The sequence below is a fragment of the Schistocerca serialis genome, chromosome 3 (genome assembly GCF_023864345.2).
Source record: "Schistocerca serialis cubense isolate TAMUIC-IGC-003099 chromosome 3, iqSchSeri2.2, whole genome shotgun sequence".
NCBI classification, from domain to species: domain Eukaryota; kingdom Metazoa; phylum Arthropoda; class Insecta; order Orthoptera; family Acrididae; genus Schistocerca; species Schistocerca serialis.
The window spans coordinates 762,069,306-762,087,051 of record NC_064640.1 but is presented as its reverse complement, the minus strand read 5'-3'; the positions used below and the strand labels follow the sequence as shown (position 1 = coordinate 762,087,051).

Here is a 17,746-nt window from a genome sequence, read left to right as displayed (position 1 = left end):
GAAAGATTAAGGAAAGGCAAACCTACGTTTCTAGCATTTGTAGACTTAGAGAAAGCTTTTGACAATGTTGACTGGAATACTCTCTTTCAAATTCTAAAGGTGGCAGGGGTAAAATACAGGGAGCGAAAGGCTATTTACAATTTGTACAGAAACCAGATGGCAGTTATAAGAGTCGAGGGGCATGAAAGGGAAGCAGTGGTTGGGAAGGGAGTAAGACAGGGTTGTAGCCTCTCCCCGATGTTGTTCAATCTGTATATTGAACAAGCAGTAAAGGAAACAAAAGAAAAATTCGGAGTAGGTATTAAAATTCATGGAGTAGAAATAAAAACTTTGAGGTTCGCCGATGACATTGTAATTCTGTCAGAGACAGCAAAGGACTTGGAAGAGCAGTTGAATGGAATGGACAGTGTCTTGAAAGGAGGATATAAGATGAACATCAACAAAAGCAAAACAAGGATAATGGAATGTAGTCTAATTAAATCAGGTGATGCTGAGGGAATTAGATTAGGAAATGAGGCACTTAAAGTAGTAAAGGAGTTCTGCTATTTGGGGAGCAAAATAACTGATGATGGTCGAAGTAGAGAGGATATAAAATGTAGGCTGGCAATAGCAAGGAAAGCGTTTCTGAAGAAGAGAAATTTGTTAACATCCAGTATTGATTTAAGTGTCAGGAAGTCATTTCTGAAAGTATTCGTATGGAGTGTAGCCATGTATGGAAGTGAAACATGGATGATAAATAGTTTGGACAAGAAGAGAATAGAAGCTTTCGAAATGTGGTGCTACAGAAGAATGCTGAAGATTAGATGGGTAGATCACATAACTAATGAGGAGGTATTGAATAGGATTGGGGAGAAGAGAAGTTTGTGGCACAACTTGACCAGAAGAAGGGATCGGTTGGTAGGACATGTTCTGAGGCATCAAGGGATCACCAATTTAGTATTGGAGGGGAGCGTGGAGGGTAAAAATCGTAGAGGGAGACCAAGAGATGAATACACTAAGCAGATTCAGAAGGATGTAGGTTGCAGTAGGTACTGGGAGATGAAAAAGCTTGCACAGGATAGAGTAGCATGGAGAGCTGCATCATACCAGTCTCAGGACTGAAGACCACAACAACAACAACAGATAGACTGTATAGGGCAGTAGAAAGAAACATGTACAATTATAACTGAAATGATAGAGATCATGATGGTGACAACTACAGAAACAGGGATAGTGGTAACTTCAATCAGGGTCAAAATGGTAATAGAAACACAGATTTTGAACATCAGCAGAATAGGAACAATGAGGATAACTATGGGCAATATAATACGAAAAACAATCATAGAGGCAACTATTCGGGGAATGGTGGTCCACCTTAATGAAGGTCCACAGTTCTGGGGCGAGGGGAGACAACAAGTACAGGACCTCCAAATTACATTTACATTTAGATAATAATACAGTATTAATAATGTGGCACAGGTATCTGAAGTTAAACAGAAAGAACATTAGATTTCTCATTTATGTTTTGATCAAAATTTTTGGAATACTGTGTTTAATTATAATAATATAGATACTAATCACAAACCATAATGTGAGACTAATGAAAATTTTGATGTAGTATGTACTAGTGATTTCTTATCTTGTTCAGAAAACAATGTTATTGATGTATGTAACACAGGTAATTACTGTACTGGATCTGAATTAGGTATTTTTGATGTAAATGTGAATGAGAGCTGTGAAATGACTGTGGTTGGTAAGTCTGAGACTGGTAGCTTATTGCAAATGAATGTAGGTGAGGTGTGACTTTTATAGTGATGCGAATTGTGGTGTTAATGATGTTATTGATAAAGTAATTTTGAAAGAATATGATGATGATGTAGATGATTATGGTGATGAGTATCAGGTATTTATGGAGTTTAAGAATAATGAAGTTTCAGAGTTATTTGTGAGTACAGGTAAGGCACGTGATGTTTGTGATTATGTTAGTGAGAGTCATGGAATACCAATCCAGTCAAAGCAGTGTTTCATTAATGTCATGCAGAGTAACGATCCAAACAGTAAAGACGAGATATCTGTAAGCTTAGCGAATAAAGGTGAAAACTTTTTGAAATTTGTTTGGGACCAAATTGATGATAACATAGATAAATGGGCATTTTGGAATAAGTTAGGTGTCGTTAGTCAAAATTTGTATCCAAATTGGTGGAATGAAGTGAAAGAAGACCTAAGTAGGAAATGTAATTTTGACAGCAATATATTTTGTGTTCCTTCTTTAATAAGTGATGCTAGTTGTGCTATGCTACCCATTCAGTGTGTTCAAGCTTTACCTGACATGTGTAACCAAAGTAATGCAATCATACTAGTAAAGTTGATAAAACACTGCAAAAGCAGTGTAGATGCAACATTTGATAAAATAGAAAGTGATCTCTTACATGAAGTGTCCAATAACAGAGATGATGATTCAGATTTTGGATGTCATTACATTAAGATTAAGATTGATCAGTGGGAAGGGAACTGTCTGATCGATATAGGTAGCCCAATTTGTGGTATATCTGAACAATTTAGAGACAAAATCCAATATAGTAAGAATTTTGTGGAAATGTCCATTGCACTTGTAAATATAATAGGAGCTACTGGTAAGCAAAGCAAGTATGTAAAATGTCAAACACTGTTAACATTTTGTACAGAGGACAAGATATATGAACATGGATGCGTAATGATACTTAGTCTGGAAGAAAATATTCACTATGTCTGTAGATTTTTAATATTATACAATTGTGTTTTGTTTGCCATGAATGTAGTATGTAAGAACATGTAGGTTCTAAAATTCTATTTTGTCCATTGCCTGGGTTTAAATCTATCTGTAGATTCATAAGACTATATAAGTATGTTTCGCTTTCTGGAATTTAGTATGTAAGATGATGTGATTTTTAAAGATCTGTCTCATCTATTGACTGAGTTAAAATCTATAATACACAATATAATTATGTTCTGTAATGGAACTGTGCTTTAGAATTTGATAAATATATGCCATGAGACTATATGGCAATATTGAGATGGGACAATATTCATAACTTGTACTGCAAAGATTGGAATAGTATTTGAGAATATCTCTGTATTACCTTATTAGACCATTGTTTTCATTGCATTTAACTCTGTTTATTAATGTTTCATATGTGAACACTCTTTAATCTCAACTGACATAAATCCCATATAACTGACTTTAAAAGTTACTAAGGAGAATATATCTCATGTGATGTACAGAAGGTATTGAACAGCATATTTAGTACATAAAACAAAGTTTCAGGACTTGATGTGAATGCTAGACAGGGAAGTTACCTATGGGTTGGGGCATGTAATGAGAACTCTAGGGAGGCAGCTGAAAGATGTGGGTGGATCCACTCCCCACACTGCTGTATGGCTGGACCAGTCAACTTGCAAGAGATTGTGGGTGCTGTGTAACATACTCAAGCACCTGTCGACTGAATCTGTGTTGTGACTAAAATTTGTGAATTGTTGGCCAAGACTGCTAAAGACAGTGTTATTCAGCATTAATGCATGTTTTTATTTTTTAATTTTTTGAATTTAATTTTTTTGTTATTTTTTTATTGGGGGATTGACTTTCCAATCATTACATCATAAACTTAGGCCCTAATATTTTTCCATTATTTTCTTCTTTCATGAGTCAGCATATCCTTGAATACTCTGGTTTATGTGGCTGACTGATTCCTACTCATGATTGTATATATTCTTCTGGTCTGTACCTGTCATTGTGAGTTTTTCAAGTCAGCTCACTTATCATACACTTAGGCTCTGAACATTCTTTACTCTTTTGAAGATTTTGAAGGTTTGATTGTATAGGTCTTAACTTAAAATTTATAAATTCTAGTAATTTACATTGTCTCTGTATTATTTCTATATTTTAGTTGTGTAATGTTGTAGTTTTGACCTTGTATTGTTTGTCTTGTGTCAGTATGTTCCACAGATGTAAAAATCTGAATACCATATCCTGATATATGTATAGATTATGATTTGTATAGTAGATATTTTTCTCATGTTCTCTATAATATGTATGTATCAGATACTCCTATACATCAATCTGCTATCTTGGGCATCATTTTATACACCATTTGGCAAACCTTATAGTCTGTCACAAAATATTGTAAACCTTCTTTTTCCAAATTTTGTGAGGGGGTAAATTATAATGGGCCACTCTCCTCTAACATTACCTTTATTAAAAAAAAAAAAAAAAAAAAAAAAAAAAACAAAAAACCACTTATACTATTGCTTCGTGTATAGATAAACATTATATCAGCTGTCTAACTGAATGAAATTCATATGATTTTGTATACAATGTCTTATGTTTCAGGCTAAAATATGTAGAAAGAAATCAATTTCTTAGTACTCTGTAGGTGCACTTAAAATTACTCCTCTTTTAAAAATATTTGAAATTACGAAATTTCTGGCACACTTAAAATTCATATTATTAATTGAACAGTCTAATGCTAATTATTAAATTTAATTCTGCCCTCATTTATAAAATAATGATACAAACTAGTACAGATTCCTTTTGTGTCAAGAAAGTTTGTAAACTCTCTTCTTTGTAAACTCTTTGGAATACTGTGAGTTCTGCAGAATGTAAGTAGTAGTGGTCATGCCTCTAATGGAATCAGACATGTATTTGATTTTGTCACTAATAATGTAATTTGTTGTGTGATGGAAGTGAAAATTGTAAAGTCAGTGTGATTTAGAAGAATGGGGTAAAATAAAAGATATTCATAGCAACAGGCAAATCTTCATCAGTTATTTCATCTTCAGGAACCCGCAACATTATAAAAATTACAGCCTCAAGAATGTTCTCCTAGACACAACAAGAATTAGAGCCAACAACAACGAGATAATAAAGATAAGTAAAAAGTTTTTCTTTTGTACATCTTACACCTCTCGAAGCTTTCAAAATTTGTGCATAGACAGAGAATTTTAATAGTGATGAGTGGGAGGGTAAGATTACAAACTTCTTCTTGAGTGCAAGGTATCACATAAGCTGATTTTTGTATTTGTTAGCTAGTTCACTTCTAAGTTGTGCATGTATTTCAGTATCAATGTCTGTATTATCATCAGCAATTAGGTTCATTAGCAGATATTATACTGACTCCCTCCATCCAACCATCATTAAGCCATTCTCTTTACAAATTGTGGACATGACAGTAGGTCCCTTAACCTTTTCAGTGGTTTTATGTGGTCTTGTCAGTATGTCAAATTGCAGTTGCCTTTGTAGAAATTCTTCCCAGTGTATTCTTTTAGTGTCCTGAAGGTTTGTTTTGTAGTGCATCTTAATTGCCCTGTATTCATGGAGTCTAGCAGTGTGCTCTGACTGCACTAAAGGACATCGATAAGCTCTTCTTCTTGATGTTCCCTTTGCATCAGTGTGGAAAGTTCTGGGCTCCCAGAGATTGTAGCCTGATTGTTTACCTTTTTCTTAGGGATATAAATATCCAGTGCTTTTTGCAAAAGTTCAGTTAGTTGCTGTGCGCCAAAGTCTACATGTACCAGAAGCAATTCCATTAGAAGTGCTGCACTATAGGCAACTAAGCCATCCCAATCTGTTTTCCTGACATCTAACCCAATTCTGCTTTTCTCTGCTTGTCTCCCCCTATTATTGCCACTTCTCCCTTTTGATGACAATTGCATTGGGAGTGGCTACACCTGCTTGTCCCTCAAATGTAACTTCACTAGCCTTCAAGATTTAAAACATGAGGTCCAATTCCTGTATTATGTCCTCTAGTATCTCACCTTCTTTGTCAGTTTGCTTACTGCACCACAGAGATAATTTTGCATTCACATCTGTTGCTATAAGGAGACATGCACCTTATCCATATCACCCTGAGTTCATCTACATAAGGGGTAAAATGGGATGACAATACCACATGTAGATGCTTACTACAATCCACTTTGTCTGCAAATCCTTCCACAAAAATGGCAGGCATTGCCTCATCATGGCCCCAGTAGCTGTTAACATACCTGAAGGGAAATGTGGGAGCTAATTGTTTCTACAATATGGTTCTTGCAGACTATATCAACACTCCGCTTGTCAATTACTTTTCATATTTCAGTCATAGCCAGTTTACTTTGAGCAGCATTTAATTTATCTGTAGTATCTTTATCCTTTCACACATTTCGAGTGTGAACAAATTATCCGGGTTAAGGGTGTGAACCTTCTCAAGGCAGTATGGGTGCAAATCATATTTGCACCGCACACGTCAAATTGTGGAATGGCTTACACCCATTTCCTATGCAACCCACAGCGAGCTTGTTGAGGGTGTGTTTTCCAGCAGTGCTAATGCCTCCTGTTCAAGCCCTGGTGTATGCACTGTGCATTGATGACCATGTACTTCAGGCCTTCACACCTGTGACACAAAATGAATACACTGGGTTTTGAAGTAGGCCTTAAATGTGCATGTGCCAGTATGAGAATGTGCCAGTGGAAAACGTACCTGAAGTCAACCTATCTCTCATAGGGACCTATGGATGGCAGTAAATATGCGTGGATCTGGCACTTGATGATTCGGAAAGTGCCAGATACACAAATGTTAGACAGTGTGAGCATTTCCATCTGCCATCCCATAAACACAGTGCATTGTGATGAAGCAAGCTGGGATAATTTTAATTCCCTTCTTGTTTTGCCATCTGCTTTCTTAGATTCATTTATTCATTTTTGAAATAATTACCATTAACATGCATGAGTATAATCTGTATTTTCTTGATAGAGAAAGATTGGCCCTCAGTTTTAAAGTAAATAACACCAGGTCTAATTTTGTGATTAGTTTTATAATTGATTTTATAATTTATTTTGACTATTCCTAGTTAGTATTTTTCATTATAGGGTGAAATCAGTAATAGTTTTGTAACTTAAATTCTATTGTTGATGTAGAAACAAATATAGATTCTATACTAATTATAAACATTTGGAAGACAAATTGCTAGTAATATTAAAGTATCTATTTATCTCTCTTCAAAAACATTTTAGCACAGCCAGGCCTTAATTAATTACAAAATAATTAACAGTTTTGTCAGAAGTATTGGTTCCATAACTATATACGTTAATTTCATGATTTAAACAAATAATTCGGCTGAGTAGTTTTAATTCTAGTTTATTTTCTAAGACTAATTTCTAATTCTAGTTTCTTTTAATGTGATACATCAAATTTCTCACTCACAGGCTGAACTTCAGCTCGCTGTCTGCTCATGTACTCAGCCACACTACAGAATTCATCTTCTATTAGAAACATTATTAGGGTTGTGAGGAACATCATCTGAGGTTTTGTAAGTCTCTTGACAATGCTTATATTAACATTATATCATAGTACTTAGACCCTTTTTCGGAAATCTCAAAACTATGTGAAAAGCACTGGATTGTTTTTAGTTCTTTGTGTTACAAGGATTAATGGTCTCATTGGTCTCCAGTTTTGTGTAATTTTGTAATGCAGTCACAATGGTCTTGAATATATAATGAAGGATACATCAAAATATTAAGATCTTTGACCCAATTTCTACAAGATTCATTTTCCTTCTTTGTCAATGTGTTTCAAATGGCATTCTTCTGTATTAAGAATATTCTTTTCATTTCTGTGATTGTTGAGTTCCTCCATACTGTGATTCCGTATTGCAAGCATGGTTCAAAAAGTCCATGATAGACAATGAACAGGAGGTCTTTATGTTCATAATGAACCCATTGTTTCATTACAAATATCACTAACCGTAGCTTGTACGAAACAGTATTTATCCGCTGTTTCCAATTTAGCTCATAGTATGTTGTTATACCTAAAAACACAACTGAAGTTACTTCCTCTAGTTCTTTTTTGCATCGGAAAACGTCTGTGTGCTCTCCCTTTTGTTTATTGTTGAAAACTATATACACAGTTTTTCTTCATATTAATAATTAATTCATTTTCCATGAGCCATTGTACTATATTACTGACTGATAAAAAAAGTGTTTTTCTTAAGTGCTTCAAATTTGTTGGAACAATTTAGCACAGTCATATCACCTGAATGCAGTATCTTATTTTCGTTTTCATATGTTTGTACACTATTTACAAATAAATTGAAGAGGATAGGTCCCATAACAGATTCTTGAGGTGCAATATACTTGATGTTTCTAACTTCTGATCTTATAAGTTGTTAACAGCTACATATTGCCTCCTGTTACTGAGATATGATATTATCCAGTCTGTTGCTTGCCCACTAATACCAGTATTCCCTAGTTTCTTTATAGGGACTGCATGATTAATTATGTCAGACACTTTAGATAAGTAAAGAAAAACTCCACATACTACCATCTGGTTGTCCAATGCCTGTATGAGAAATTCTGTTAATGATTCAGTTGACGTTTCTGTTGGTTTCCCTTTTTGGTAGTGTTAATTTTTAATTTATTATGTTTTGTACACCTACTGTAGTGTCTGTTCTTGTTACACAAAAGAATATTTAGTGTTTCTGTTATGCTTTTTCTTAAAAATAACTCATATTATTTGAAATCCCAACATTCACAACATTGGCTGAATTTTTGTTTGACAAAAAAATTGAAAATTCTATTTAAGTTTTCTTAATGGGAGTATGTATGTCCTATACCCACAGTGTTAAATTTGCAATATTGATGACCCATTATCTAAGAACAGATAGAGATCTGAAATTTTTGGGATGTATAGTATCACTCCTTTTCTGATTACTGAACCAGAATCAAAATGTACAGAGAAATAATTAGCTAGTTATGATTTTTTTTAAATGTTGTTCGATATTTTCTTTTAAAAGCCCACTTTTTTTCCATAAGTAAAAAACTGTTAGAGGTAGAGATGTTTTGGGAGGTTCAGTAGCTGCAATATACTAAGTGGTAACATAGTGTAAAATTAGAGATATGTATCTGTAATAGTTCCTGAGATAATGGGTCAAATAATTTTAAAAATGTCATTTCCGGCAAATCAAGTTCAAACATTTTATTTGATATTAACTTACACATGGAGGCATGCCAGCTTCTAGAAACAGCCAGGCCCATAATCAACGTAATCTGGATCCTGTCCTTGACTATCCTGCAAACTTAGAAGCTTCCTTCTTTTCCTGCCTCTTGCTTCTTTAGTCATTTCCTCTGCTGCACGCTGGGCTTTCATTGTCCTAAGTCGATCCATTTGCTGAAAGGCTAGCAGTGTGGTGGCACCTGGAGTGATACCAAGTTCCTCTAATACCCCAATTCTTCCCTTTATACCATCATTAAATGTTATCACAACATCACAAACACCCAAGCATAGAGTTTTCCTTCCTACAAAGACATTTTTTGGTATGCGGGTCCAAATTACATTACTGAAAGACTCATTCGGGTTTTGTGTTCGACAATGGAGACATTTGGAAAGAACGTCAAGATTAACTAATTCCCTATATATTGGTTTAATAGCTCCCATCACTGCAGATGGTATGCTATTTTTGTGCCTAAATTGTTCCTCACTACCCGCTGCCTGAGCTTTGCGGTACTTGCACCATGAATCAGCACCAGGTGGACAAAGACCATGTATTGGTGTATCATCAGTGGGAGATTTGTGGAAGAATGTAGCCCACACTGCTCATTTCATCCCTTGTAGGTCATGTGTATTGTTTCTTGTTGCCATTCCATAATTATGCTGGAGTTCATCAACGTTTTTGTCTGTAAGTCTTCCTTTACCATTTAGAGTCTTTCCATCTGATAACTTCTCTTTTCCTTTTGTCTGCTTCAATTTTCGGAGATGTGCTCCCACCCGTTTTTGAATGTGGCCCACACATTCAATCTTAACAATCTGTTTATTATCATAAGGTTGGCTTTCCACTACTGATTTGTAAGCTTTTGAATCACCATCCCCCAAGTACTCAGTGTAACACACACCTCTCTCCTGTTGTGAAAGTCTGAACATAGAAACAACTTCAGTAGCCTCCATACCCCCACTAGTTCCCTCGTAATTCTTAGCACAATTTGTTTTATGGCTTTCACTTGTTTCATCAACTGATTTACACTTCAATGTCTAAAATTGTACCTGTGTCAAACTAGTGACAGTTGCAACTGCATTTTTTGATGTGTGATCTCTCTTCTTCCATGTGCCATCAACTGCCACAGATAAGTCTGTTGTGTTATTTAATTCTACTGCTTCTTTAGCAGCAGCTTTCATAGAAGCAACAGCAAGAGATTTGACATATTCACCAATTACTTCTGTGTACTTACTTGATCTGGTTGGTGGGTTTGGCAAGTTCAGCGTTGCACATAATACTTCAGCTGCAGTCAATCCTTTCCCAATGCACCTCATTCCATACAGGAATCTAACATTGATCTCCAACAAGTCATTCTTGCACTTTTCAGAAGTCCAAAATGATGTCGAGAGCCTGCAAATTTTGCACTGAATATCAAGTTTGTTAGCCAGTCCAGTCCTTGCAGATGAGTCCTCAGAGATGCTAATTTGCCCACCACAAACCTTATGTGACACAGCATCTTGCAAAACTTGTCCTAACACACTCAAATCTAAAAGACCATAACCTAAACTATTTTGACCTTTGCCAATAAATAAATCCCCATGGTCTCCAAGTTTCCTCTTCAAGCACTAGTAGGCGTGTCCTTATAACGGGTCTGTGAAAACTCTATTTCAGGATCAACACTGGATTCAGATTTTGTGATATGCTGATTTCCATGGAAACATCGCTTCTTAAAACAACCCTTTCTTTTCGTCATGTTGAAAAGAGGTATAAGAGCGTATAATAACACACCAAACCACTATGTTTTCAGTTCAAAATTTATGACACACGACAACCACAAAGCAAATAAACAAAATGCATGTGCTATACTGCCATTTCTGTTTACACAGTGCATCCAACCTCTTAACATGAACATTAACATGACTTCAAGGAATAAATAGCTAAAAACTACAGCCTTCTAGATTGAATAGTTCAAGAGATAGAGATACTTAGGCAAGTCAGTGCAGAACGACCGGATAATTTTACACACACACGCTATTAACTTTGAAATGATAAAAACTACACTTATAATTGGAATTTTTTGACAAATAATGCATCAAATTATTCAGGAGAGATCAAATATTAATAAGAGATAATAATCCGAAAATGTCACTTTTTGACCAATTCCACCATACATACTCCCCTTAATACACTGACAGAAAAAATTGCAACACCAAGAAGGAGTTTTGTGACATAAACAAAAGGTAGTAGATGTGTTTCTACATTTGGAACATGGTGTGTATTCAAATTTTGTGCCAGTTGCATAAGAGTGGTGCTAGTAATGCCACTATGAGGATGTAAATATGAAACTTCCTGGCAGATTAAAACTGTGTGCCCGACCGAGACTCGAACTCGGGACCTTTGCCTTTCATGGGCAAGTGCTCTAACAACTGAGCTACCGAAGCACGACTCACGCCTGGTACTCACAGCTTTACTTCTGCCAGTACCTCGTCTCCTACCTTCCAAACTTTACAGAAGCTCTCCTACGAACCTTGCAGAACTAGCACTCCTGAAAGAAAGGATATTGCAGAGACATGGCTTAGCCACAGCCTGGGGGATGTTTCCAAAATGAGATTTTCACTCTGCAGCGGAGTGTGCGCTGATATGAAACTTCCTGGCAGATTAAAACTGTGTGCCCTACCGAGACTCGAACTCGGGACCTTTGCCTTTCATGGGCAAGTGCTCTAACAACTGAGCTACCGAAGCACGACTCACGCCCGGTACTCACAGCTTTACTTCTGCCAGTACCTCGTCTCCTACCTTCCAAACTTTACAGAAGCTCTCCTGCGAGAGCTGCTGTAAAGTTTGGAAGGTAGGAGACGAGGTACTGGCAGAAGTAAAGCTGTGAGTACCGGGCGTGAGTCGTGCTTTGGTAGCTCAGTTGTTAGAGCACTTGCCCATGAAAGGCAAAGGTCCCGAGTTCGAGTCTCGGTCAGGCACACAGTTTTAATCTGCCAGGAAGTTTCATATCAGCGCACACTCCGCTGCAGAGTGAAAATCTCATTCAGGATGTAAATATGTTTGCTTCAAATACACACTGTTATGGTCATGAGTATTAGTTACCTTTGAGATTGGACATGGTGCACTGATGTTGGCCAAAACTGCCTTTAAGATGACAAAGACACTTATCAACCCTGCACTGAGTTTGAATGAGGTAGTGTAATAGGGCTATGAGAAGCTGGATATTCCTTCAATGATATTGCAGAAAGACTTGGCAGGAATGTAGCCTCTGTACATGATTGCTTGCAGCTGTGGTCAAGAGAATGTATGCTCACAAGAAGACTGTGCTCTGGATGGCCACATTGTATCCCCAAGAGGGGGAAGACCATTGTGTTTGGTGTATGGCTCTGGTGCATCACATTGCATCTGCAGCAGCAATTTGAGCAGCAGTTGGCACGACAGTGACACAACAAACTGTTACAAATCAATTACTTCAAGGAGAGTTCTGAGCCAGATGCCCTGTAGCATGCATTCCACTGACCCCAAACCACTGCCATTTGCAACTTCACTGGTGTTAAGAGAGAGCTCATTGGAGGTCTGTTGTGTTTTCTGATAAAAGCTGTTTCTGCCTCAGTGCCAGTGATGGAAGTGTGTTGGTTACAAGGTGGCCAGTTGAGGTTATGCTACCAACCTGTCTGTGCTAGACATACTGGACCTACATCTATAGTTATCATCTTGGGTACAATTTTGTATGACATCAGGAGCACTCTCGTACTCTCATGTTTATTCCATGAACCCTGACTGCAGTCTGGACATACTGGACCTACATCTGTAGTTACCATCTTGGGTAAGATTTTGTATGACATCAGAAGCACTTTCATACTCATGTGCTTATTCCACGAACCCTGACTGCAATCTGGTGATTCAACCCGTTGTGTTGCCATTCATGAACAGCGTTCCAAGGTATGTTTTCCAACAGGTTAATGCTTGCCTACATACCACTTTTGTAGCCCTCAATTGAGCACATATGGGCATCATTGGGTGGCAAATCCAGCCTCATCCACAAACATCATTAACCATCCAATTATTGACTGACCATGTTCAACAGGCATGGAACTCCACCCCACAAACTGACATCCTGCAGCTGTACAACACAATGCATGCACATTTTCTTGCTTGCATTTTAAACATTCTAGTGGTTATGCTGGTTACTAATGTACCAGTTTTTCACATCTACAACAATTTACATTGTGCTTCAATTAACCTGTGATCTTGCAATGTTAATCACTTAAATATGTTGCCTAGACAAATGTATACCTGAAGTTTCATTACTCTACATTAATTATTTTTTGATGTTACAATTTTTTTCATCAGTGTAGTATAAATTTCATCAAAACAAGAGAGCTACTAGTTTCAGTGGTGTCTATTTTCACCATAGAAGTGTAATTAAAAGTTCCTAAATCAATATTATGAAAAGGATAGATTACTACTCCCAATACAGTGGAGATGTTGAGTTGCAGATAGGCACAAGAAAAATACGGTCAAACCAATAAATTTTCAGCCAGAAAGGCCTTCGTACAAATTAGAAAATACACACACACACACACAGACTTTTCTGGCCAAAACCTTACTTGTTTGACCATCTTTTTGTTATGCCTGCTTTAAACTCAACACCTCCGCTACATGGTGAGTCGCGATCTATCCTTTCCATAATACTGTTATTATTCCATACTGGACTTTCCATTTCTTAAAGATTCTAAATCATATGTCTCAACACATTTTGTACTGCTTACTAATCAAATTTTCTGTATTATAAATTATTAGAAACCAAACAAAGAACCTTGATAAAATGAATTCTCTAAAAAGAAATTTACTGCTAATTCATCCTTCTGTCATTATATCTCTAAATCATTAGGAAGACAGTGTCAAAAGCACAAAACACTATAGTGTCACTTTTATTTGCATACAGCCATCTAGCATCCTTGATACATATTTTAAAGTTAAACTCAATTCTTCTACCAAAACTGACCATAGGTGCATGAAATGTGGGAGTAGTTATAGAGCAGTGAGAAGGGGGATTTATTGCCAGTGTTGTAGGAAATATTTTTACTGGGAGGGGGTGGGGGCAGGTGTAGTGAGAAGAACATTGGTGCCAAAACAAAAGAGGATCTCACCTAGAACTGCAGAATGATTGAAGAACAGGAAGGGAAAATCTGTGCTCCTTCAGGCACAGTTGAAGGAAGCAAGGACGGAATTGATCATGATTAAATGAGATAGAGGGGAGGAGAATGACTGGAAACTAGCAGTTGGTAGTAATATTGTGAGAAAGATAACACAATCCGATAGTTTTATTATCAACAGTAAAAACTGCTGCCAAAGTTACAGGGTGTTTCAAAAATGACCGGTATATTTGAAACGGCAATAAAAACTAAACGAGCAGCGATAGAAATACACCGTTTGTTGCAATATGCTTGCGACAACAGTACATTTTCAGGCGGACAAACTTTCGAAATTACAGTAGTTACAATTTTCAACAACAGATGGCGCTGCAAGTGATGTGAAAGATATAGAAGACAACACAGTCTGTGGGTGCGCCATTCTGTACGTCGTCTTTCTGCTGTAAGCGTGTGCTGTTCACAACGTGCAACTGTGCTGTAGACAACGTGGTTTATTCCTTAGAACAGCGGATTTTTCTGGTGTTGGAATTCCACCGCCTAGAACACAGTGTTGTTGCAACAAGGCGAAGTTTTCAACGGAGGTTTAATGTAACCAAAGGACTGAAAAGCGATACAATAAAGGATCTATTTGAAAAATTTCAATGGACTGGGAACGTGACGGATGAACATGCTGGAAAGGTAGGGCGACCGCGTTCGGCAACCACAGAGAGCAACGCGCAGCTAGTGCAGCAGGTGATCCAACAGCGGCCTTGGGTTTCCGTTCGCCGTGTTGCAGTTGCGGTCCAAATGACACCAACGTCCACGTATCGTCTCATGCGCCAGAGTTTACACCTCTATCCATACAAAATTCGAACGCGGCAACCCCTCAGCGCCGCTACCATTGCTGCACGAGAGACATTCGCTAACGATATAGTGCACAGGATTGATGATGGCGATATGCATGTGGGCAGCATTTGGTTTACTGACGAAGCTTATTTTTACCTGGACGGCTTCGTCAATAAACAGAACTGGCGCATATGGGGAACCGAAAAGCCCCATGTTGCAGTCCCATCGTCTCTGCATCCTCAAAAAGTACTGGTCTGGGCTGCCATTTCTTCCAAAGGAATCATTGGCCCATTTTTCAGATCCAAAATGATTACTGCATCACACTATCTGGACATTCTTCGTGAATTTGTGGCGGTACAAACTGCCTTAGACGACACTGCGAACACCTCGTGATTTATGCAAGATGGTGCCCGGCCACATCGCACGGCCAACGTCTTTAATTTCCTGAATGAATATTTCGGTGATCGTGTGATTGCTTTGGGCTATCCGAAACATACAGGAGGCGGCATGGATTGGCCTCCCTATTCGCCAGACATGAACCCCTGTGACTTCTTTCTGTGGGGACACTTGAAAGACCAGGTGTACCGCCAGAATCCAGAAACAATTGAACAGCTGAAGCAGTACATCTCATCTGCATGTGAAGCCATTCCGCCAGACACGTTGTCAAAGGTTTCGGGTAATTTCATTCAGAGACTACGCCATATTATTGCTATGCATGGTGGATATGTGGAAAATATCGTAGTATAGAGTTTCCCAGACCGCAGCGCCATCTGTTGTTGAAAATTGTAACTACTGTAACTTCGAAAGTTTGTCTGCCTGAAAATATACTGTTGTCCCAAGCATATTGCAACAAACGGTGTATTTCTATCGCTGCTCGTTTAGTTTTTATTGCCGTTTCAAATATACCGGTCATTTTTGAAACACCCTGTAAGTGGATAATAACCTCAGGTCTTGGACTAGGAGCAGGAAATTTTCAGCTGACATCAACCAAGATCAGAAAGCCTAGGAATGTGCAAAGTGTTGGGCCCTAAGCTACAGGTAAGCTTAGGGGCAGTGTACCAAGCCACCAGCATTTTCAAATCAAATCCAGTGAAGTGACAGAGAACAGGGTACTTACGCAAGGTTGTTTCAAAAGAGGACTATGTAATTGGTGGGACAGGAAACAGTTTAGACAGGCATGGAGAATATGACATAGGTAGTGACCTGGACAAGACAGCTTCCCTGACTCACAACACCAATATATTCTTTGTTGAGCTGATCCAGCATTGTGATCAGCCACACCTTAGTGGAGCTGCGAGGCAGATTAAGGGGATGGACCCCTTTGAAAATTTCAAGAAATAGATCTTTTTGCTTAAAATTTTCTCTGACACATCTACTTTACAGCAGTGTTCATCCCAAATTTTCTAGAAGATGTGTTATTCAGTCACAAAGTAATTTATGAAAAGTGTCTCCAAAAACTTTCACAGCAAGAAAAAACAGTCAACATTGTGATCAATATGGCAGCATGTAATTTCAACAACAGCCTAACGGGCATTAGGGAAACTATGAATGTCCTCAAACTTGAAATCAGACCACCCTTTTACAATATCTGCACAAAAGCAGACAAAAAGTGTATTGAGCGAGCAGAGCAGGGGATAACAAAAGCTGTCAGGGAGACCCGCAGGACCACCATGGCCATGACAAAGATGAAGGATGACTTTCTTTTGGATCTCTATGTTGTTATATGGTTACATGGTTATATGGTCCAGGTATCAATGACTAGAAGTGTCTTTAAATTAACTACAATAAATATAACCCAAAACATTAAACAAGTTTTTCTCGAAACTATATTTTTCAAATTGGCAGGAAGCATAACTTGAGAATGATACATACAATTTTGACCAGAATTTGATGCTAACATTCTAAATTGAATTCTCTGTCAGTGTACATAGCCTTTTTTGTGATATCTTTGAAAGTCTATTTTTGGTACACTCTTTTGTCTCATTTTTGTGGACAAAGAACATGACATTTGTTTTAACTCATCATCATTTTCTTAGACTGGTTATTGATTTTTCTCTCACCCCATGTATGCTGTTAGAGAATATGTTGAAAATAGCTTACGCAAACTTATTTTGTTACAGGTCCAATAGGAGGTCTTCGGGAATTCCCACTGATGACCAATGTGCTGGCTGAAATGGTCCTTCCACATGGTGCAGCAGTTACAGGGGCCTCCAGAATGGACACAAAAATGATTTATTAAACACAAAAATGTAACAAATAAAACTATATCATCAGATTTAGCATTACTTTTTATTTTAAATTATCTGTTGTTAGTGCATTCAGAGAGGGCTACCTCCTTAATGTGGGGTAAAAATGATACTGATGGCAGACGAATGTATTATTATTACTACATTTATAGCAAATTCTATGTCATTCCTCAGCCATGGCTACACATACAGCGTCAAGTTTATTATGATATTACTACAATAAAGTGAATAAATATTACAATTTAAAATATGATACTAAAATGGATACTATAGAACATAAAGTTAAGAAGTAAATTACAATATACTTTGCAATAACAAGACAATCAATATTAGATCACAATGCAGTAAAATAGCAGAGTTGCTACTGTTTTCATTGGCACTGAGTTGCAGCTCAGATAGTTACTGAAGTATTCTTCAATACTGTTCAAAGGTTGCTCTTTTAGTACACACAAAACTTTATTTCTAAATGGTTTGACTGGCAAAAACTGAATATCATCATGCAGAGCATTAAATAATTTTAGGGTCACCATTGGGAAGCTGTTCTGCGTCTTAGTTCATTAACAT

The 17,746-nt window shown here is 37.4% G+C and overlaps 1 long non-coding RNA gene across 1 annotated transcript; it reads left to right on the top strand.

Moving 5' to 3' along the window:
• Window positions 1-7,199: 7,199 nt before the first annotated feature.
• On the top strand, window positions 7,200-17,211 carry LOC126470604 (uncharacterized). The gene is made up of 2 exons (XR_007586267.1): window positions 7,200-7,299; window positions 17,057-17,211. It is a non-coding gene; the product is annotated as an uncharacterized LOC126470604 (long non-coding RNA).
• The last annotated feature ends 535 nt before the right edge of the window (window positions 17,212-17,746 follow it).